Source organism: Lemur catta, chromosome 22 (assembly GCF_020740605.2).
Source record: "Lemur catta isolate mLemCat1 chromosome 22, mLemCat1.pri, whole genome shotgun sequence".
In the NCBI taxonomy this organism is placed as follows: Eukaryota; Metazoa; Chordata; class Mammalia; order Primates; family Lemuridae; genus Lemur; species Lemur catta.
In genome coordinates this window covers 15,197,547-15,220,354 of record NC_059149.1, presented here as the reverse complement: position 1 = coordinate 15,220,354, position 22,808 = coordinate 15,197,547, and positions in this window count along the sequence as shown.

The following is a 22,808-nucleotide window of genomic DNA, read 5'->3' as shown; positions in this document are numbered from 1 at the left end:
CTGGAAGATTTTCTGTTCTCTATCCTTGTTGATAATACTCACAAACAAGGCCCCGTTGCCTTCGGAGGACGGTGGAAGCATAGGAAATTCTCATCCTTTTCGGGCCTAAAAATAAGTCCTTGTTGATGATCTGGACAATGTGATCGCTTATAGCAGCAGCAGCCCGGAGTCTCACCACATATGAAAGAGAAGGGTGCATTTCCCTGCCTGGGCCCAGGACAGCAGGATTAAAATAAAATTGACCTTTTGCAGAAGAACACTGAGAAACTGTGTATGTGGCTTTCCCTCCTCTCTCATTTTATGGCTTTGTACTGAATTTCATATGGAGTATCTAAGGAGGCACTTCAAGCTCAACATCGTTTATTTCCTGTTAGGACTTAAAGTGGTTTATATATTCAGCCTGACCTTTGAAGACTTTTATGACATGAGTAGGATTTCTAAGGATTCACTTATGAAAGATCTTAAAAATTAAAGATCATTCAGTCAGTAGAAAGGATTTTCTCCCCCCCTATTTGTTGACTCAGAACTTTCGGCCTCCAATGTGTATTTGTTTGCTTTGTAGGCGCCAAGGGAAAACTTCCCCTTTGCTCCTGAAGGTTCACTGAAAATCAACTGGCAAAAAGGCAGATTCATAGGAAAAAAAGGCATACAGAATTTACTGTATTGTACCATGCATGGGGGGGAATCACAGGTGAGTGTTTACTTTACAACCCACTTCTGTACAGATGCTCATATTCCCCTCTTCACAGGGCACAGGGAGATAGAGACATGTAGATGACTTAAGGGAGGTAGCAGAGTCTGGTGGGTAGTCAGCTGAGAAAACCAGTGGCAATCTGATAGATTTTCCTGGATTGTTTGTGTGTAAAGTTTGTCCAAATATAAGCTGTTGTTATGGTTTTTCTTCAAAGCCAAATTGACTAGCTCTAGCTTACACGGCCTTAGAAAAAAAAAAAGGCAGTTTTAATTTTTCGTGATTTCAAGTCAGAAGATTGAAAGAAAAATTGAAAATGTTAGTCTGGAGGAGTTGCAGCCAGATATTGGAGGAAACTAAAAATTCAGGATTCAGTCCAGATACTAAAAACTCAAAAACAATGGCCTAGACAGGACTAGAATGTTGTAACAGGTGAACTATAATTTTCTTCTGAAATATAATTTCTTCTCTCCAGTTTCCCCTTTCTACCAAGAATATTTATGACAAGACTAATTTGTTTGCAAAATAGGTTTACTTTCATTAACTTGGCCTGATTATTTGCATGAAGTGCAGTAGGAATAGTGATTTATCATATAGATTCTTTTAAGTTGGCTTTGCTGGAACTTTTCATAAGAAACCTCAGACTAGACTTTCAAAAGTATCTCCAGCCTGAGCAAGAGTGAGACCCCATCTCTAGTAAAAATAGAAATTATCTGGCCAACTAAAAAAATATATAGAAAAAATTAGCCAGGCATGGTGGCGCATGCCTGTAGTCCCAGCTACTTGGGAGGCTGAGGCAGGAGGATTGCTTGAGCCCAGGAGTTGGAGGTTGCTGTGAGCTAGGCTGACGCCACGGCACTCTAGCCTGAGCAACAAAGTGAGACTCTGTCTCAAAAAAAAAAAAAAAAAAAGTATCTCAAGGGTAGACAGCCAGGCCAAGGATTTGACTACCCTCAGACTATGTCTGTAATATCTGTCTCACAGTTGGGTGAATTCCTCTCTTCTTGAGGTCCTCAAAATACCTTGAGGTTCCCGGGCCTGTCAGAAAGTGACATTCTTTGCTTATCACAAGGCAACCATGTGACCCATATATTTAAGGTATCAGGCCAGTCTTTCCAAGGGCTTACATTGGATTCATAATGTTAACCTCAGTTCCTTAAAGCTGTCTGGTCATATGTCAAAATCAGACAATCCAGGCAAAGCCTTGGTAAAATGCCCAGTGTCTCCAATTGTTCCCCGTTACAAAAGAGAACAGATTGTTATCGAACTTATGCAAATAACTATATTGCCATAAAATGAGAATACTCACAATTAGTTTCTGGATTTTGGAGGGATCAGGTAAAGAGAAAGATAAATGTTTCAATTTTGCTCACAGAAGTATATGTTACCAAATTGCTGTAAAGCCACAAATAGCTTTAAAAAAGTTTTCTCAACTCTGGAAAACAAAACATAAAAAGAATCAGCAAGGTTTCCGACAAAAAAACTCATGAAAGTCATTTTAGTCCAAAGTAATTAAATCTTGTTTTGCTTGATGTTGAGTTAGTAATTTTATAAGTACGGTTTTTTCATTAGAATTCTTGAATTTTTTTTTTTACCCAGTCCAATGATATGATCTTAAAGTTATCAGAAACCTGTATTCAAAGAGTACTTGTTGCAATCTTTTTCATGAACCTTTTTGAAAATATGCTTTAGGATGTGCAAAGAGCTTTCAGGAAAAAAGCATCAGAGTAAAACTATTAAATGTATGCAACAAGAGTTAAAATGGCCATGGATAAAGACACAATTGACAAGGAAATTTGGTCATTTTTTTTGTGGCCTACAACAATTTAACATAATCATAATTATGACTTGTATCATATACCAAGACATATTAAACTTTCAGGAATCTCAGACAATTTTGGGACACATATTAATTACATATCCATACAAGTATAACTGAAAAAATGTTAAACATCATTTCTTATTTCACAATACTTCCCATATAATTTAACATATAAATACGACTATTTAATTATCTCCCTTTTGGATGCTTTAGGGGCCTTATGAAACATTCCAAAGTTAGTCTGAGGTCACACAAATTTAATTTTAGATCTTGCAATTTGATTTTGGGAGGCTTGTCAAATATGTCAAAGGTTTAAAATGCTTGATGAAAATAAGATCACAGGTCACTGTAAAATAATAGTCATACATTTTGCCAAAGTGACAATTAAAAAATTTCAGAAAGCAAAGTCCTTTCTTCACTCTTTGACAGAGAGGAGATTCACTTTTCCAAAGAATCAAAAGACCTAATAAAGACAGCATGAGGCACACAGAATCTGTTTCTCCAAAAGGTGAACAAAAATCTTTTATTTTTTAAATCAGTACTACATGAAAATCTTGTTTGAAACAGAAAACCAAATTCTAGGTTGGTATTAATGTTTTCTTTTTTTTTTTTTTTGAGACAAGGTCTCACTCTGTTGCCCATGCTAGAGTGCAGTGGCATCATCATAGCTCATTGCAACCTCAAACTGCTGGGGTCAAACAATCCTCCTGCCTCACCCTCCCAAGTAGCTGGGACTACAGGCACATACCATCATGCCTGGCTAATTTTTCTATTTTTTGTAGAGATGGGGTCTCCCTCAGGCTGGTCTCAAACTCCTAGCCTCAAGCGATCCTCCTGCCTTGGTCTCCCAAAGTGCTAGGATTACAGGCATGAGGCACTGTGCCTGGCCCAGTGTGCCTTTAATACTAAAGCTAACTTTAATTAAACCTTATAAACAAATCCATCCAATCTCAGTCAGCTTTGACTATACAAAATAAAATTACCATAAATCTTTTATAACCTCTTAAATTTTTTCCATTCTCTTCCTTTCTTTTTTATATCCATTTAGTTTTGTCTGTATCATTTTCTTCCATTCATTTATCCTGAAATAACCTTTAAGTAATCTCTAAACTAGACAAAATCATTTTTCTCAACAAAATACATCCTTATACCTTATAACATCTTACTTTCTTTGTACACTCTGTATACAGAATTGTTTCTTATACCTACTAGTTTTAATTACATATATTAATTACAATTTTAATTTTAGTAACCCTAATTTTCAGTGAAAAACCTAGAAAGTAAGCTATTTTTAATTGTTTTATATCAGTATTTGTAGACGAAAACATTTCATAAGTTTTAGAAAGTTATGTTTCAATTGTTTCATATTTATTAACAAATCTAGATATATTTAACTTTTATATATCATATACAAACAAAATATTAAAGTATATAAGCTTAAACTTATGCTTAATGTTTAAGTATTTTAACTTACTTAGAAATGACTCAAATTTTATGATTATATAATACTTCATATAACATGAATTTAAAATTCTTAATTACTGAAGAGATTTTTGAAACTATGACAAGTTCATTTATAAACATTTATCCCATTCACCTTTACCTATTTTATTCATTCTTAACAATTTTATTTGAATTGTTTATGGAAAATAAAGCTAGCCATTTATTTTTTTTCTTTTGGTAAAGCAAAATCAGGCCAACTCTGCATCAGCCAATCTCGTCTTAACCAAGGCCTATACGATACTGGACATAAGTACTCCTTATAGGGTCCCCCACCCAGTCATCCTGAGCCCCAAGTACCCACACGTCACCCAGGGGTGGCTATGAAAGGTAGGGCCTGTCTGGCTCCTAAATTATATATCAAGTGTAGAGCCCAGGACGGACAATGGAGCTATGAAGACAACGTCTAGAGGCAGAGCCGGGTCAGGGAGAATGGGCCACACTGGCCTTGGCTCTGCCCTGCAGCAAATGGACCAGGTGCTGTGGACACTTATGTCCCCAGGCCTCACCATGGCCACCTGTCTAGACCCCAGAACCCAAAGTCTTAAAATCACAGACATAAGCTCACAGTAAGATGTGTGCAAGGCATCAGGGGAGCCCAGGAGCCAGCCCTCACAGCTTTAGCATGCAAATAAATCAAGCAATGATCAAAAATATCATAGAAGTAATAGTGTTATGACCATAAAACATCTAGCAGAGAAAGCATAAATCTGGCTGATGAGTAGACCCAGGCAAAAAGGTGTGAATTAAATTTTAAAGACACTTTAATTTTATTTGACCAACAATTTTAAAACTAGCTTTATTTATCAAGGATTACTAAAGTCATGTGAACTTGAAAATCATTCAGGCTAGTTATTTCATTTATGCGTATTCATTTACTTATAAGTCAATTTGGTACCATGTAGACAATATACAAACACATAAATACATATACGTACATATAGACACAACATACAACACACACATGTATCCCAAAGCCAAAGATATCAAAGGTGCTTAATGCAAAAGAAAGCAGAGCTTTGGACCTGACAGCAACCTTCCTATGACTCTTGGGGCTTCATGAGGAAGACCAGGGACTCCCCAAAACAAGAGGGTCAGTGGCACCTTTTTTTGGTGTCCCTCAGGGGTCTCAGGGTCACCAGAAGTCCTCTCTAGATCCCTTCATGTGTCATCAAAGCTGGCAAAAAGAATTACAAGTAGAAGCAAATGGAAGAACAAGTCTTAGAGGAGCCCATTTGGGAAGATTTTAGGTTTTTCCAAAAAGGCCAATGAAATTTTACTTTTTTTTTCTCAGCAAAGATATGCCAAAAAAAAAAAATAGGATGCAAACAGAAAGACCAAACATATGATTAAAAAGCGGTATCAGTTGACTGAAAAAAGTTCCCATGGGAGAGATAGGATCCAAAGAGAACACAGAAGCTTAAAAATATATAGTCTGAATATCAGCTTTTAATTAAGCTTACTTTTGACCATAGAGCTTTCTTAAATTAAATTTCTTAGTATTAGATTTCAGCCAGGACAAACAGCAAATATTCCTGCCTTACATTTTCTTTTCTTTTAAACCCAAGGTACCTACCAAGTGACTCAGAAGCAAACCAACAAGCCTGCTATGACTCAATCAAGGGTGCACAAGGCATCTCCAAAGAGGTGCAAAAAGGAGTCCTTAAAAGACCCAGAGGCCCCCCTCCATGACAGCTAAAAGAAAAAAAAGACACTTACAGATGACAGGGAAACAATAGGTGTCCATGGGAGGGAAAAAGCTCATTAACAAATGGGTACTCCCAAAACTCAAGAGTCACACAAATGCAAATTCAAAAAGCTTCCTTTTCTGTTTTTACCTGAGTTACAGGATTTACATCTTCAAGGAACAGTTTCTCTGACGGGGATCAAACCAGGCCAGGGTGGTAAGAGTAAGAATCTTGACCATTAGACAATGGGGTGGAGGGTGAGGTGTCTGTTGCAAATCCCACAGGGAATCCAAACAGGCGGTGCTAGTTGAGTGTACAAAGGATTTTAACTTTGTTTTCCATCTGGTTTCTGCCTTTTAAAAATCTTGCCCAGGGAGTTTTTTATGCTCTATTTCTTTTCTATATTTTCATAGGTACCAGTAAGAGCTGTTTAAGGTGAACGCTCTCTATAAAAAGTTTTTTTTTTTTTTTTTAAATACAGTCAATGTATTTATTTTGTTTCAGGCCAATAAGCCTGTTTCAGTGAACGTCCCAGAGGTAACTTTCCAGCTTTGGAACACCATGGGCATAAGTGTTGCTTTTAAAATGGGCACAGAGGATTCAGCCTTCATGATCTCCTCACAAATTTGCTCCCAGAAATAGGTTAAGACAACAAAAGACTCTTGTTTCCACAGATGGTTAAGGATGGTGTGTGCACACGGTGTCTCTGATACCTACAAACTCGTGGGGGGCTGCCAGCCACAGACCTGTTGATCTGTGATACCAGGTATGGCCTCCTGGGACTGGACTTTTCCAGGACCAACCGGACAACAAGAGTTGAGGCAACAAAAGCCCTTTATGGATGGGACTTACTAAGACGCACTCCCCTAAGAGCTTGGCACATTTGGAACTAAAAGTATGCTGCTTAAAATATTATGTGTCCAAGGGTCCCCATTCTTTTCAGACTGGCCACCAGATGTGACTTGAAAATCATGCCCCTCAGATGGATGGCAGAGACCAAGAGAAAGTGGTCCCACTTGGTCACAAGTCAAGCTCTCCAGGACATAAAACAGGACGAAAGGGGAGCCTCATCCCGTTTTTATTTCAGAGACCCACAGCACAATTTGTATGCTGGTCTGATGAGAATCGTCAAACTCCCCAATCTGGGGGTGAAGGAGGTTGAACCACAGGCTTATAGGGCTTTAAGCTTATGTTCTACCCTATGGTACCCCTCTTCGTGACAAAATGACACAACGAAGACAAAGACAAAGGAAAAACAAAGACTGTTTCTGGGAGGCAAAAGATCAGACAACACGAATATTCATTCATAACAAGAAATACATCAGAGTCTGTAAACCTAACACTAGCCATACAAATACTTTTCTCCCATTAATCTTAAATTTGGAAAAGAAAAAAAGGAGACAAACAGTGATTCTTACCGTCTGCTCCACTGGATTCCACAAAGAGATGGAGAGTCCAGCTTAGCTGGTCCGGGGTTCCCTTGGCTGCTGCTTCCAGAAGAGCAGAGTGGATTCGGTTGTCCAGCCCACAGCACCAAAGGCGTGGGGACCAGGGGAAAACTTCCCCTTCACCCTCTCAAGGCTCACTGAAAACCAACTCAAAAAAGGCAGGTTGATATCAGAAAAGGCATGCAAACTGTGTTTCAGTGTGGACGGGGAGAAGTCACAGGTGAGTGATCACCCCACACCCCAGTGGGTTGCAGACGCTCCTACACCCTTCTTCGTGGGGGCAAGGAAGATGGGGAAGTGTGGATGATTTTAGGGGGGATAGTAAGTGATTTCTACCAGGACTTCAGAATTTGGGCTCTACCTCTGTGTCTTCATTCTTCAGCTAAAAAAGAAAAAAAAAACCCAATTCAACTCGGGACACTCAGGTATGCCTCTGGCTTTGTTTTGGGTTGTTTTCCTCTCTTCTCTGTGCCTTCCTTGCCCCCAAGATTTCATTCACCCCCTTGGAAAGGTTTTATCTGCCTGTCCAGGTCTTTGCTGGGGAAAGAACAGAAACTGGAACACGCCACCACGCAGGGCAAGCCAGAATTTAAAGAACGTGGCAGTAAGAGGGTGGAGGGGAAGAAAAGGAAAACAAGATCCTCATACGATGTCACAAGGCACGGTTTTCTCCTTTTCCGTCTGTTGTACCTCCAATAAAGCCTTGCTTTATCTGGTCTTTGCACACCTGAAATCAGATTCTTTTTTGTCATTCTAAACTTGACTCCCAGGGAAAAATGACATAGATTCCAAATTCAGATCCGTGTATTTGAGGTTACAGGATTTAAATTTCTCCATCCATGTACTTTCTCTGACTCAACTGCTGTTTTTGTTTTTCTCTGAGGAGTGGCCAAAATGGCAAATCATCAAGTCTGTTCCATGAGACAACTGGGGATAGACGTGGAGTCCTCAGGGCGCACTACCTTCGAGGTGTCAGGAGGCAGCCACGTGACAGATTGGAGGGACGGGCACAGATGCTCCCAGGAACTGGTGTGAACAGTGTGTGTGCCCCAGAAGGAAGTGCAGACCGCTTTCCTGTGGATGGAAATTAATTTGGAATGGGTGTGTATGATTATACAGCTAATATATGTTCATTAGCGGAAGTTCAAACAATACATTCTGTGCGTACGGAAGAATCCCACCACCCGCCCATGATCCCTGTTAGCATTTCACTGTGTACTCTCCAAGTCTTTTTAATATAAATAGAACATAGAATACATTTTCACAAAACATTAAATCACATACATGTGCCTATTATTTTTTAAAAACAAAACATGAAAACTGAAACTGCCCTTTGCAAATCCACAAAGGGGTGCAAGGTGAGAACTGTGGGAATGGCCTAAAACCCTGCAAAGGCACAGGCCTCGCTAAAAATAATGATGATAATCAGCCACTGTCCCCGTTTGCTTCTCTACAATTGCTACTCTGGAGCCACATGGTTGGTGGTCGTAAAAACTCAATTTTCTCCCTAGGTGACATCACCTTTTCGAAACCTAAAGGCAGTTTCTGAGATACCATTCAGGCCCCAAATTCCAGCGGGTTCGCTGACCCACCCAGACCAGCTGCCCAAGCCAAGGAACTGACTCAACACGAGAAGATGATTTCTACACCCCTATAATTTGGCCCCAAACCTAACCAATTAGCAAGTCCTGAAGCAGCCCCAGCGAATGGATGGAAGAGGAGTTTGGCCTTGAGGGTGGGAACATGGCTTTGAGAATCTCCAAGGGAGGTGAGTAAAACTGTGAACGTTGAATAAACAGAAAACCCAGGCCCACAGTGCCCCCTGGAAAGCAGAGCACGCCTAGGTTCCAGCTCATTATCTTCCCTGCTTCAGATTATTGATGAGAAGATCAAAGGGGATAACGTTTATTTGCTTTGAAAATAAGTTAGAGCACTGCTTAAAATAGGGCTTCAGGTCATCAGAGCAGCCCTAGTCCTTATCAACCCAGATAATTAGAAAATGGACTATGCAAGTGCCGATAGCTGCTGCAAAAATAGCTTCTCAAGATGTATATTAGGCACCAAATTGTCTCGAAAGGCCAGTATAAGAGTGTCTAGAAATTAGTCACTTTATTTGAACCAAAACTGTTTAATTCTAAAACTTTCCAACTCCTCCAGTTTGTCATACTTACAGATATCTTTCTTTAAAAATAAATTCTTCCTCTCCAAAGGGGGGCCAGTCTAAAGAGAGTGAGGGTCGGGTTAGCTGTGACCATCTCTTTACGAGATGAAGAAATTGAAGTAGAAAAATTTAGGATGCCTGAGAATTTCAGCCAGACGTTTTTCTCCCGAGACTCTTGGACAGCAGACACTTGAGGGTGTAACCAGCAACGCTTTCCTATCGTTTTCCCAGCACCAAAGGATTCTCAGGGATCACGGCTTACCCTTGGGTGGAGAGAATTCAGGAAACGTCAGGGTGGGCAGGAGGCATGGGGGCTTCCCACACATGGGGGTTTGGGGGGAGGGGCAGATGGGAACTGAAGACCCTGCTGGAATGCTTCACCTTGGGCCAGAGGCTCCTGTTTTGTAAATTCTTCACTGGACGTTGCTAAAACAAATTTTCTCTGCTTTGCAGGTGTCTACTCTGGCCTCTCTCCTTAGGAGCGCTGGGCAACCCCAGCCGTCACCACCACCAGCTCACACTGCCAGCAGCTGAGCAGCCGAGCAGCTGGGGCTGGGTTGGGGCCACACCTGTGTCTCTGGTGGGACACTGGAATGGGGCATGGGGGGGAGGCAAGGGGCAGCAGCGTAGGGGTGGTGGGCTGAGGCGCAGGGTGTGGAGTGAAACTCCACTTTGACATTCTAAATCCAAAGAGTCAATGCGGCCTTCCTTAATCAAGCCATGAATTAAAACCAAAGTAAGAAATAGGAGTTGCATTTGGTAAGGATCAGATGCGAACACGAGACCCACTTAAAGTCTTGAAGCATTTCAGAATCCCAGGGCCCGAATAGGATAGCTAGAGAGACATAAACCATTTTTGCTTTGATAGGGAGTGGGTCTGGTACTTAGTTAAAGGCTTTTCTGGGCTTGATTAGATTTTTCTGACGGTTTCTGCTCCCTATCCACTGTCAGCTGGAGTAGGAGCCTGAGGCTTTTAATTTTCATCCCTCTTCTCCCAGGTGGAATGATGTGACCGTCTTAGAATGCTGGTTCTGCCCCTAAGGCTGGGGGGTGATGACTGATCTGTCCTCTTATCCCGAGCCTCTTGTGAACTCCAAGGGAAGCAGAGTCTAGCACTTAACCTACCAGAGGCTGGTTTTGTTTCATCAGTCACTGGAAGTTCTAGAAGCCTCTGTGACTGTTTCATAATGCCCTAATGAAGTCCCCTAACACTGAGGAATCTGTCTTCCTTCTTAAGTCTGCATTTTATACCTGGATGGCTTTAAATAATTTTCCTGAACATGAGAATGTGGTTTGATACCCACCAAGAAAGCTTTGGGAACTTTCAGAATTGGTTTAACAGTGTGCGCTAGGTCTCTTGTTAAGTGACTTACAGGGAAATGGGATTTAACAAATATAAGGTAAGTGTTTTACAAACAATTTGCCAGATGGCTCCTCGCTGCCTGTCATATTAGCTTGGTTTTGTGACTTACGAGTAAACCTCCTCGCACAATTCCCACCGGAGCCACAGCGTTAGCGAGAGCACGGCAGAGGAGTATCTAAATAAATCCTAAACCAAGGGGAGTTTTCAATCATAAAACGTCTTGGTGACTTTAATCACAGAAAGGATCCTCGCAGGGCTTTGAAGGACAGCATTTGTGAAATAACCCACGAAGCAGGAAGCGGGACTACCTTTCCTCCACAAAGCTAAACGGAACCCAATTCAAACAACCTGTGGTTCAATCTCTCTCCCCAGCTTGGAGTAATTGTCCTTTTTTCAGCTTGGGATTAGATGTACCAAAATAGTATCTACGACACTGGCTTTTCTCAAGCTGCACGGATCACAACCAGGGATAGGAAAATGCCAGAAGTTTCTCAAGGCAAAATATTTTCTTTGTTTTTCCATATGGAAAAGTTGGAAGTGGCTTTTCAACTCCTTCAAGAAAAAGGAGTGGCCACGACAACCTGATGCAAAGGATGGGGAGAATCCTCCCCCGAGAGTAAGAAATACTTACTTCCACGTGAAGGTCTCTGGCTTGATGGCAGAATGATTATTTATTTTAGGCTTGGTTTTCCGAGTCTGAAATTGAGTCCACAGGAAAACTTCACTCTCCAAAGCCCTTGAGGGCAGGGGCTGTTTCTCTGCTTGCAGGAGCAAGACAGACACAAGTGCATTTAATCAACTCCAAGGTTGTCCATAGATGGACTCACGTGTCCTGCGATTGTTTGTGAGTCTGTTGAGATGGAAATGGATGGGAGTAATAAATGTCTTTTCTCAGTCTGGTCGAGTAGGCCAATATTGGTTAAGTGCTTATTTTTCAAAAAAAAAGAAAAAGAAAAAAAAAATAGCAATAACATTAAGCCTGGAAGTCAAGAGACTTGGGTTCTCTCTGGTCCCAGCTCTGCCACTGATTCAGTTCTGCCCCACGTTAGAAATCCCCCTCTGAAACTACACGCCTCGGTCCCTTTCCCAAAGCAGCGGACAGGACTGTCCCTTACCAGGATGATTCCCCTTGCAGTCCCAATGACAAAAATGCTCACTGGATGCGTGGATTCCTGAGTCACGTTGGGGTCACCACTTGTAGCGGCTGCTTTTTCGCTCCTGAGCTCGGTGGCAAAGGAATAGAATAACTAGTCCAAACACAGTGGGTATCTAGAGAAGGGACGAGACCAAAGTCTGAAGGAGAAAATGGCCTCCTCAGGTCAGGTCCTCCCTGTTTTTATTTCCAAGGACACGTGCAAAGGGTCAGGGCCGTTTGCTAATTTCTTTAACAACTTCCATAGAGGTCAGCTGTTTTCAGCTGACCTTCGCACTCAGCAAACAGCTTCGGGCAGGTGTTTTCACCTGGCCCTTCATTCACCTGCTCACAGTCTTTCCATCCATCCATCCTTTCTTCTCAGCCCAGCCCCTACACTACATCTGACCACCTGTCTAAAGATGGTCCCTCTCTCTCGCCATCACATTATTCTGTTTTAGTCTCTTTCTAGCCCTTATCTTGATTTGAAAGTTGTCATTTGTTTGCTCACGTCTGGCCCGTCTCCCTCCACTGGAAGGTAAAGTCAGGAGAGCCTAAGCCTCGTCTTGCTCTGCATCTCCAAGGCCAAGCATAAGGTTCCTAATGACACCCGGTAAATATCGGGGGGATGAACGAGGAAACTTCTCCACTTCCCTCTGCCCCCTCCGTGTTCCTGCTACACCAGACTTCTTGCAGTTTTTCAAACAAGAAGGCCCCCTTTCTTGGTTATAAATCTACCCACCCTTGAAGACCCAGCTCAAATGCCGTTCCTGCTCAGAAGAGCACGTGGTTTTTATCTCTGTTATAGCTCTTACCACATGAGGCTGACTTTGTCCGTGTGTCCTATATGTCTGAAGGGAACCCTGATTTCGGGGACCAAATCTTACTTACCTTAGTGCCCCAGGCTTAGCACAGTGTCTGACACTTTGCAGGGGCCAAGAAGTGTTTGTGAATGAATGATTTGCCCCCAAAGCTTTTGGATAATGAGACTTGTAAATGCAGATGCTGTCTCGCAGGCCTTGACCTTGGGGAGCCCTGGTTTATTGCCTCTGCTGTGTTTCCAGAGGGGACCTGACTTGGGGACATGCATGTCCCTACTTGGGGAGTAGGGACAAGGAGAACGCAGAGCGACAGTGTGAGCAGGTGCTGCCAGCTGCTTTTTACTGAGAGCCACAAGTCTCCCCAAAAAGTGCAAATTCTTCTATCACATTGCATTTGGCTCTTTCTCCATCAGTTTGTGCAACAGATTCTCACTCTACAGTCGTTTGCAGCATGAAAGCTGTGGAAGGATTGGTAACATTTCCAAGTACGAGTCTGTCTTGGTGACAGAGTCTTCTGAGATCCTGGAGTAAACCCTAGACAGGGATGTGAGCCTCACCCACTGCAGATCCCGTTTTCCAAGATCACTTTCCCAAAATCTGCCTGGGAAAAGGGCCTGCCTCAAATGACAGTTGAGAGCGATGCAGAAAAACTTGCCCAATGACTGCAGCCTCCCTTCTGGTCCTACACCTAGAGAAACATGAAGACATCACTTATCTTTTAATCTGTTTCTGACTCAGTAGTTGGCTCATCGCAATCACTTCGTGACAACCCCCCTGTTAACTCCAAGCGGGCTGTGGAGAGATTAGTCACTCGTATTAAGAATAATTATCAGAGGCAAAACATCCCCACACATCAATGCTAACTTTCACCTACAGGGAATGTTATTGAAGATTTTTAGAATACAGTAGAGATTTCCTAAAAGTGAGAGAACAAATAACACTGGTAAAACAACATAACATGCTATAATTATTTATTGATTGGAAAACAATTTTTTTGTTTGTTTTGCCAAAGGCTTGGGAAATAGGAAGACTAGAATAATAACTTCTAAGTAATAAACCCAGCCTTTGTGATAAGTTTTAAAAGTCTTAAATTTGGGGGATTTCATGGAAGGTTCGGTTAATGGAGCAAGATTTCTCAGAGGGCTTGATATTATGGTTTTGATTTTGCACAATTTTTTTGACTTATTTTTATTATGTTGTTAATTCTCTGTGTCGAAATATAAAATTAGAATACATTCTTTATGATGCCAGCAACTATAAAACCAACACAAATTTACATATACATTTAGATATAAACTCAATATAATTAAAATGCCAACAGTAATTTAAAGTGATAGTTGATATTTCATAGTAGGATGATAAATGTTTTATATTTTCTTTCTTAGCACGATTCATTCGATTTGATTTTGAGTCTGATTGGACCATTATTTGAGTCATCTTGAATATCATCATCATTATTTTTCTTTTCATAATAAACTAATTTTAAACCAGTGATCCATTATTTTCACAGGTCAATAAATTCAATGGTGCACCTCGAAATACAGTACGAACAAAAAGTTTAAACAAAAATTCTTAACTCCTAAACTCTTGTTAGATGTAAAGATAGTTGATCACAGTATAAGTGTGAGATTTTTCACAATCATATGTCTCTGATGAATACTGTCTTGCAATAATACTCTTCCCCTTGGATTCTTCTTTTGAATGACTTCAGTTGGGTGTGATTCCTTCTGGCTCTTAATGTCTCAGCTCTTTCTATGTCCTTCTGTGTTCATCTTATATTATCCCATTACTTATAATCTTATTTCCTTTATTAATTTTAAACTCTTTGAGGGCAGAGATTATAGCTTACTTATCTCTGCAGTTCCTGGATAACTTAGCAGAGAAGTAGAAATTCAATACATTGAGCTAAATTCAGAATTTACTTATATAGCCAAGTTCCCCTAAAATCAAAAATAAGGAGGAAAAAAAATAACTCACAAGAGAGTGATTTATAAATCAGAATACCAATTTATGACAAGAGATTATGCTCATGTTGCTTGCCAACTGGTTTTGTTCTTTCCGTTTCTGGGCACATTTTCAGATTATACATCACTGTCCTCCTTGTGATCGTATAGAGGAGCCAGGCGTCTGATTCTGGACATTGAGTTGTGAGAAGAAACAGGGCATGCCACATCTCGGCTAGAGCTAAGGTGACCAACTGTCCTACTTTCCTGAGTCAGAGGGAGAATCACGGTGCTAAATCAGCATGGCCCCTGGTGAGCCAGGCCCGCTGCTGGAGCACTTAACTGCTGGTCCAAGATCCTCCACTTTGTAAAGGCTCAAGCCTACAAGTGACATATGTCATTTCCATTCCCATTCTGTTGGGTGAGGACTTGGTCCCATGGCATTTCTAATGGTAAGAAGGTCCGGGAAACACAGTCTACTTATGTGCCCAGACATTGGCATGAAACGGTGGCAGCCACCAACCTCAATGACAGCCTTCTAATGGGAGACATAAGAAGTGATGACATGCTTCTCTGTGTACAAACCTCTTCCTACCCCTGCGGAATGGAGACTACAAAGTGGTTAAAAGCATCATCTTTTCCCTAAGGAATTTACATCTTAGTGGAAGAAATACTCTGTGTGTGTATACAGACACATAGCTGTAGTGTAAGCAGAATGCTGTAAAGGCAAGAATGGCCCAAGCACAAAATCCACATGGAGTTCAAAGGACAAAGGGCCATAACATGCTACGATGTCTCTGTGGGACAGTAATCCTCCTCGGTGCTCCCTTGTGCGAGTATAAACTGTTCTCCACTGGTGTTTGCGCCTTCCAGCATCCTCTGCGGAACATCAACTCTCCTAGGTTTTGTCTCTTGGAAGAAATGAATCCTCTCTCTATCACCCTGCCCCTACCATGGGACATTTGACACCTTTATAATGCTCCTCATGGGTAGGGTGAATATATAACTTATCATCCAAACAAGGACAATTGTGAGAGTGAAAGGAGACACTATTATTCCCCAAACTGTGACTGCAGGCATCATCCGTGATCGTGCCAGGCAAACTGGATGTGTGGTCACACTACCAAGGGACATTTCTCTGGGATGTCAGTGGCCCCATTCACCCAAGATTCCTCCTCCCATCTGCCTGCTTTGCCATCTCAACTCGTTTCCTACAAGTGGCTGACTCATAGCTTATAGATTCCTGTTAATTTAGATTAAAAAGACACTGGGCTTAGATGTCTTGGGATTTTTTGTTGTTCGTGTGTGTGTGTGTGTGTGTGTGTGTGTGTGTGTGTGTGCTCAAGTCATTCTTTTCACATTGAGATGTTGAGGATAGAACTTACTTTTGGTCCCATAGTCCTTGTTTTATTCAATGCCTTGAATAAAATAATGCCTTGTATTAATGACCTAAGTTACTTCATTCTAATTTCTCTACTCGTAAAATAAATAAGATGTAGCTTCCTTTAAAAAAATCTGAAGTTTTTTCTTAGTTATTGTTATTTGGTAACAGGCGTGGGGTAGGAAGGGGAGGGGGAGAGGAAAAAGTCGTGGGAGTACAGTACATATTCTCATAGACTTCTTTTGGGAACACAGTGGAAGAATTTACAGAACATATCAAGCAAGCTGGAATGGAGCCAATGTGCATGGCTCTCTCCTTATATCGCTGGGAAAGGGTTCCTTTTGAATGCAAGTGCCTTATGTGCTGACGTTTCTCACTGCTGTGGGACATCGGAAATACGCCTTGTTTGTCTTTTTAAAAAATTCTAAATTCCGTAACCTTGAGACCTTTTGCACAATTATCTAAAAGAGAAGGGTTGGGAACTTCCAAGTCCTCCAGAGTCACTTGCTCAGCCCCTTTGGGGCTGTGATGACCTCTCTGTGTACAGGGAACCTGGCAGCTAACATTAGTGGCTCTTATCCGATTTTTAGGTAGGACCAGTGGGATTTAAAAAAATTCTTGCCTTATTTTTGCCAGGTTTCTCAGACTGTTTGAAATTCTGGAAATTTTTTTTAAAGCCAATGACTTTTTATCGTTCAGAGTTCTCTTAAGGACAGCTCACCTGTGATCTAGTCAAATCATAAATGATAAAATCCACTCCTTTACGGTGACGTGTTGTGTGCTCACTCATGGGATGTGGGATGTGGGGTTGAAAATGGAACTAGATGAAGCCCAAGATATAAGCTGTTACTTTTCTGGCTCCTGAAAAGTCAAGGGCTCTAGAACCCAGAGACCTAGAATATGACAGTCTGAGTCACTGGACACTTTGAGCAATGTTTTGTCACCCACGAGATAGGCACTCTTGTTTCCATAGCATGTGGCCAACGATAACAGATAAGGTTTATTCCATGTGCACCGTGAAGCATGCATTGAGCTAATCTTTTTATATATTTTCATTTAAACCTCACAAAAACTCTACAAGGAAGGTGTTATTATCCTTATTTTATGGATGAGGAAATAGAGACTTAGATTAAAAATCTTGATGAAACAATCCAAGTGCCCATCAATCTATGAGTGGATTAGTAAAATGTGGTGTATGTATACCATGGAGTTCTACTCAGCCACAAAAAAAGATGGTGATCTAGTACCTCTTGTATTATCCTGGATAGAGCTGGAGCCCATTCTACTAAGTGAAGTATCATACGAATGGAAAAACAAGCACCACATGTACTCACCATCAGATCGGTGTTAACCGATCAACACTTACGTGCACATATAATAGTAACATTCATCGGGTGTCGGGCAGGTGGGGGCAGGAGGGGATGGGTATATTCACACCTAATGGATGTGGTGCACACCATCTGGGGGATGGACATGCTTGAAGCTCTGACTCGGGCAGGGCAAAGGCAACATATGTAACCTAAACATTTGTACCCCCCCTAATATGCTGAAATAAATAAAGAAAGAAACTCTTTCCAAATTTGATAAATGAATAAATGTCTAATTGTTTTCTTAAAAAAAAATCTTGCCCAATGTCCCAATTAAATAATTGGTGGCATCAGTAATTGGATCCCTGTCTGTGTGACTCTAGAGCCCTGCTTTGCATTGCTGAGCTCCACCAAATGGTGACAAAAAGCAAAGTGATCCTAACACGCACATGCTGTACATACTCTGGGTAAGGTGTGGGGATTACACCTTCAAACAGTGCTAAACAACACACCCTCCGTGGCTTCTGCTGTGGCATCCCGGGATTTACTTTAGCGCTCCCAAAGGAGTTTACCTTGAGGAATATAATGTAGGAAAAGAACCTGAATTTTTATTTCTTTGGAGGGAGTGTAGGTGGGTATTGAGTTGGTGGGGAAGGGCTGCAGATGACCTTGTTCAAGGTTGGATCTTCTTCACTGGGGAGAATCCTGTGCTTGGCATGGTTGATGATGGCCCCTTCCTCTTTTCTGGAAAAGCTCAACTCCATCTATTCAGATTAGGAAAAGTCTACTTTCTGAGACGATCTTAGAGAATCCCTGATACGGCAAGAATTCAGATTATTTGCCAACTCAAGAAAGCCAAAAAAGTGTTGCCTTATTTGTTGAAAGACATTAAATGGAAAATATTCAGAGCATCAGGTTGGTAGATTTTTAAAAAAAGAATTGTCTCCTTCTAGACCAATACTATATTGAGGTTAAGTCATGTATGACCCAAGAGTGGTCTGTGATATCCACTCTGTCCTGTCTAGGCAGAGCGAGTACTTAAAGGGATTATTTCTGAGCGTAGGATTAAAAGTAATTGTATTTTGGGGGGAATATTTTAAAATATTTTCTACATTTGTTATGTTACTTCTATGATTATTAAAATAGGAATATTAAAGATTTCCATGTTCTTGGGACTCAGAACTGAAACCTCTTTGCCATGTATTGGAAGTGGTGTGTGTGTGCGAGTGTACACCTGACCGTGAGACCTCCCCTTGTGACTGTCATCTACAAATGTTTCATTCACGAATAGATGGATTTATCTATAAGACTCTCTACTTCTAAGACAGGGACGACTGTTTCCTTCTTCCCATTAGTCGAGATGCGTTCTGCTTTCCGTATATTTTCTTTATATATGGATTGAATAGATGATACATCCACCTCATTCAACATTCAGGAGGTACAAGAAGTTCCCTTCCTGGAAGCAAACAATGTTATCAGCTTCTTGTGTATTTTTCCAGAGATTTTTCTTGTTTATGTAAGCAAACACACACACACACACACACACACTCAGATGCAGCGATTAAGACTGAAAATCAAGTGCTTTTTGATGTGCTCTCCCTGGGCAGACCGACCCATCCCACCATTTGTCTTTTTCTTGGGGACTGAGACTTTTGCCTTCTGACTCAGATTCTAATCTCTACCATTTTCTGCTTCCTCCTCTTCCTGCTCAGAGAGAAACAGCCACTCCTATTTCTTTCTGATTCTCAAACACCTGTTTCTTCTTCCCTTTTTTCCCCCTCAATTTAACATTAGATGACAGAGTGGCACTTTCAAGCAAGAGGTGGAAGAAACAGGGGTGGCAGGACAACACTGCCACCTCCCACGAGGTGTTCTGCGCAGCTCACAGACTAGGGAAAGATCAGTGTCCTTCAAAGGGGATGAGCTTGTGGCCTGTCTCCCTTCTGCCTTGTGGGGGCCCCAGATGTCCCCTTGTCCCTAGCCCGTAGCCCAACGCATCTTAGGTTTCCTATGTGCCTTGGAACGTCTCCTCATTTCACTCTTGGAAAAGATGTGCTGTCACCGTCAAAGACAATCCGAAGCAAAAACCAGTTGCTAAGCTATCCGCCTGTTATTAATCTGTAGTATTATTAGCGACAGCAGGAATCACACGGTTACAAGTTTTTTCAAAAAGCAATTTACCCTCCTCTCCCCCTGCAGCTCGGTTTTAGTCAGAATTAAAAGCTGTTCCTCCTACCAGGTTTCCCAGGGCACTGAATCACAGACTTCCGTGAGGAGGAAGGGGCCATGGTGACAACGGGGTCTGGTCCTCTCAGTTCACGGGCCCCCATTACTCTCACTGATCTGATTTGAGACTTTCGGGCCTTGGTACCAATGTCAGGAAACATACTTGGTTTTTGCCTGAAAGAAAAAGTCCCAGGCCCAAGGTCATCTCTGTTCCTGAGGGTGTTTGTCATAAGGCTTCAGACACAGTGACTCATAGTCACAGGTCGGAATGAGCCTACTCGCTACCATTTATTAAAAATGAGTTCCCACCTAGGGAGGCTGACTGCCTCTTGTAAATCACGTCCCCCGAGCTGAGTGCTGATGAAATCGTGTTGAATGACACAGTCTCTAAAATAGCTCAGGCTTGCTGTTTTTGTGGGGTTTTTTGCTTTTTGTTTGTTTTGGTTCACAACGGGGCCTTTGTTAATATTTCAGCCCTTAAAGGAGGTACAGAGCCATTGGATACTGACAAAAATTTACATTCTTCCCTCTCCTCCTGGAAATGCGCTAGATCCATGGATGGTAGAGTGGAAGGATGCCTGAGCGGAGAGCAGGAGTACGGTGACGCCGGTGTGTGGCATCCAGACCACCCTGTCTCTTCCTCTTCCCTGGTAACTACCCCTGAGATGGATGGAATGTTCTAGATGGACCAGCCGGCGATATCCTGTCATGAATGGGGCCAGATGACCTCACCAGCAGTGCCTCAAAGGCACATCCCGCACCCAGGATCTGCTCTTCCGGTTGGAGTTTCAGAATCCAGATCTTCTGATTAGGCAAAGAGGAACAATATAATCATAATGGCCAAACTCCCAAGAGGAGATTATCAGTTTAGAATAAGAAATGTAACCACAAATGGACCATAGGACAGTTCATTGGCTGGCTCATCTTCTCCCTGTACACTTAGGTATGTGAAAAACCAGTTATAATTTCAGGAAAGGCCTTGGTAAGACAAGAATCAGAGGAAAAGGAGGTGAATTTAAAATATATGTCCAGTTTATTACCCCTTCCTTGTTCTCGTGTGTGTGTGTGTGTGTGTGTGTGTGTGTAGCACACTTGCTAAAGTAAAAACAAAATCATAGAAGCTTTATAGATTATCGGTTTAATTTCTCTTTAATTACTATTTATTATTATTTTAAAAAATAATAAACATGCACATGCTAAAAAAGTCAAATAGAACAAAAGTTATACAGTGGAAACAGAATCATTCTCCCACCTTTGTCTCCAGGTCTCCAAATTCCTATCCACAGTTCTCAATTTCTCATGTTTCCTTCCAGAGATATTCTATGTGTGTAGAAACGTATTAAATACATGTGTGTCTACTTCTTCCACTTGCACTTCATGTGTGTAAATGTTATTAATATTACTCTGTGCACGCTGTTATATGTCTTGCTTTTTTCACTTAACGTTATATCTTTCCAAGGTATCCCATTTTTCCATTGTAGGGATATACCATAATTTGATGGGCATATCTGTTGCTTACAATCTTTTGCTATTACAAAAACTGCTGAAATGAATGAAATGATGGAGGGATATTTTTAGTATGAAGCACTGTAATAAAATATCCATCCCCTACAGTGGAATAGAACTCTCTTGTGAATAGAATGGTCTTGTCAACCAGACCCCGTGGCTTTCTTCCTGGACACTGATAAACACTGACAAATTCTGGTCCCTTTTTTTTTTTTTAAATACCACCCTCCCCCATCCCACCTCTGCCCCAGGCGGGTTTCATGTTCATCGTTTCCCTGACTCCCGGGCACAATGTAGTTAACTAGATGTTGTCTTTTTGGTTAGACTCCTATTTTAGTAGGTGCCTGAGACCATATCTAAATTGCCAAAGTTAAATTTTAGCTTTCCTAAAGCTTCTCAGCCACATTTTTACAGAAAACTGTGTTACTTTTAGGGCTGTACTGTGTGTGTGCGTGTGCGTGTGTGTGTGTGTGTGTGTGTGTGTGTGTGTGTGTGTGTGTGTGTGTGAACACATGCACGCATGCATATGTGTGTATGCTTCACTGATTTAAACCTCAAAAGTTAACTTTATTCTGAAGGCCAGAGGTCAGTGTGCCTTCAGATTAATTTATGTTGTTACACTGAATTTAGATGCCTTACTTTTATACCTGTGACATAGGTCAGTGATTTGGAAAATTTGAATAAAATCTCATTCCGCTTTGTTTTTTTCCTGAGGTTGCTCAATGGTCAGGGGTCCAGAGTAGGCCAGAGCTGCTGTTTCAACATTGCTCTCTTTTTAATGTGTGTGTGCATAGATGTTTGTGTGTGCACATATCAAACTGGTTGAGGTTTTGAGACACTGGGTTTACATTGCAGCAATGCAAATAGCTTAAAAATGAATATTAGACATCTGTGTTTTTAGAAGTCCTTCTGGCATGTTGCCACCAGAAATTCTTTGCTGGCCACATTTCTACAGACTTCAACCTCCTGCAGCTTTTTTCGAACCTACATTGCTTTCCTATAGTGTATTTTAGCCTCGTATCTTATGTGTCTCCAATGTAGACAGCTGTGTTATCTAACCCTAACACTACTGACTCCTTCTTGGCTTCCAAAAATATTTTTATAACAAGTATAAGTCTCTGAGTATTTGATACCCTAAAGAGTCTAAGAGTGGGACGTGAAGGCACTACAGTGAACTATTATCTACCTGTGCCTTGTGGGTAGATGCTTGGCTGTCAAGAGACAAGCCACTGGAAAATAAAATCCATTAGGGTAAGCTAACTGATGTCACAAATAGACCTCTAAGCGTATCACAGCTCTGGGGCACTCAAAATTTATTTCTTGCTCACATAACAAGTGGGTGGTTGAACAGTTCAGTAGAGTGACACTCCTCTATATAATAATTCTGGGATGTAGGCTTTGCTGGCTCTGCTGTCCCTAACTCATGACTTCCAAGATTGCCCTGGAGGTTACCTCCACTTTACAAAGTTGGAAGGAGAAAAAAAGATCATGGAGGAGTGTTGCATGGCTTTTATGGGCTTTTATGAGCTTTTGTGGGCCCGACCTGGAAGTGGTGCAAACTACTTCCACTCAGGTTCCCATGCCAGGAGCAGCCACATGGCCACCGGACTGCAAGGGAGCCTGGGAAGCAGAGTCCCTAGCTGGGCACCCACTTTGCAGCAACAACTCTACACTATGGAAGGGGGAGTTGGGAAACTTGTTGGACATGTATTAATAGCCATCTTTCTCTTATAATCATAATCATAATATTTTTATATATCACCTTTTGAATACTTACCTATGAGGCACTGTACTATATATATATACATATATATATATA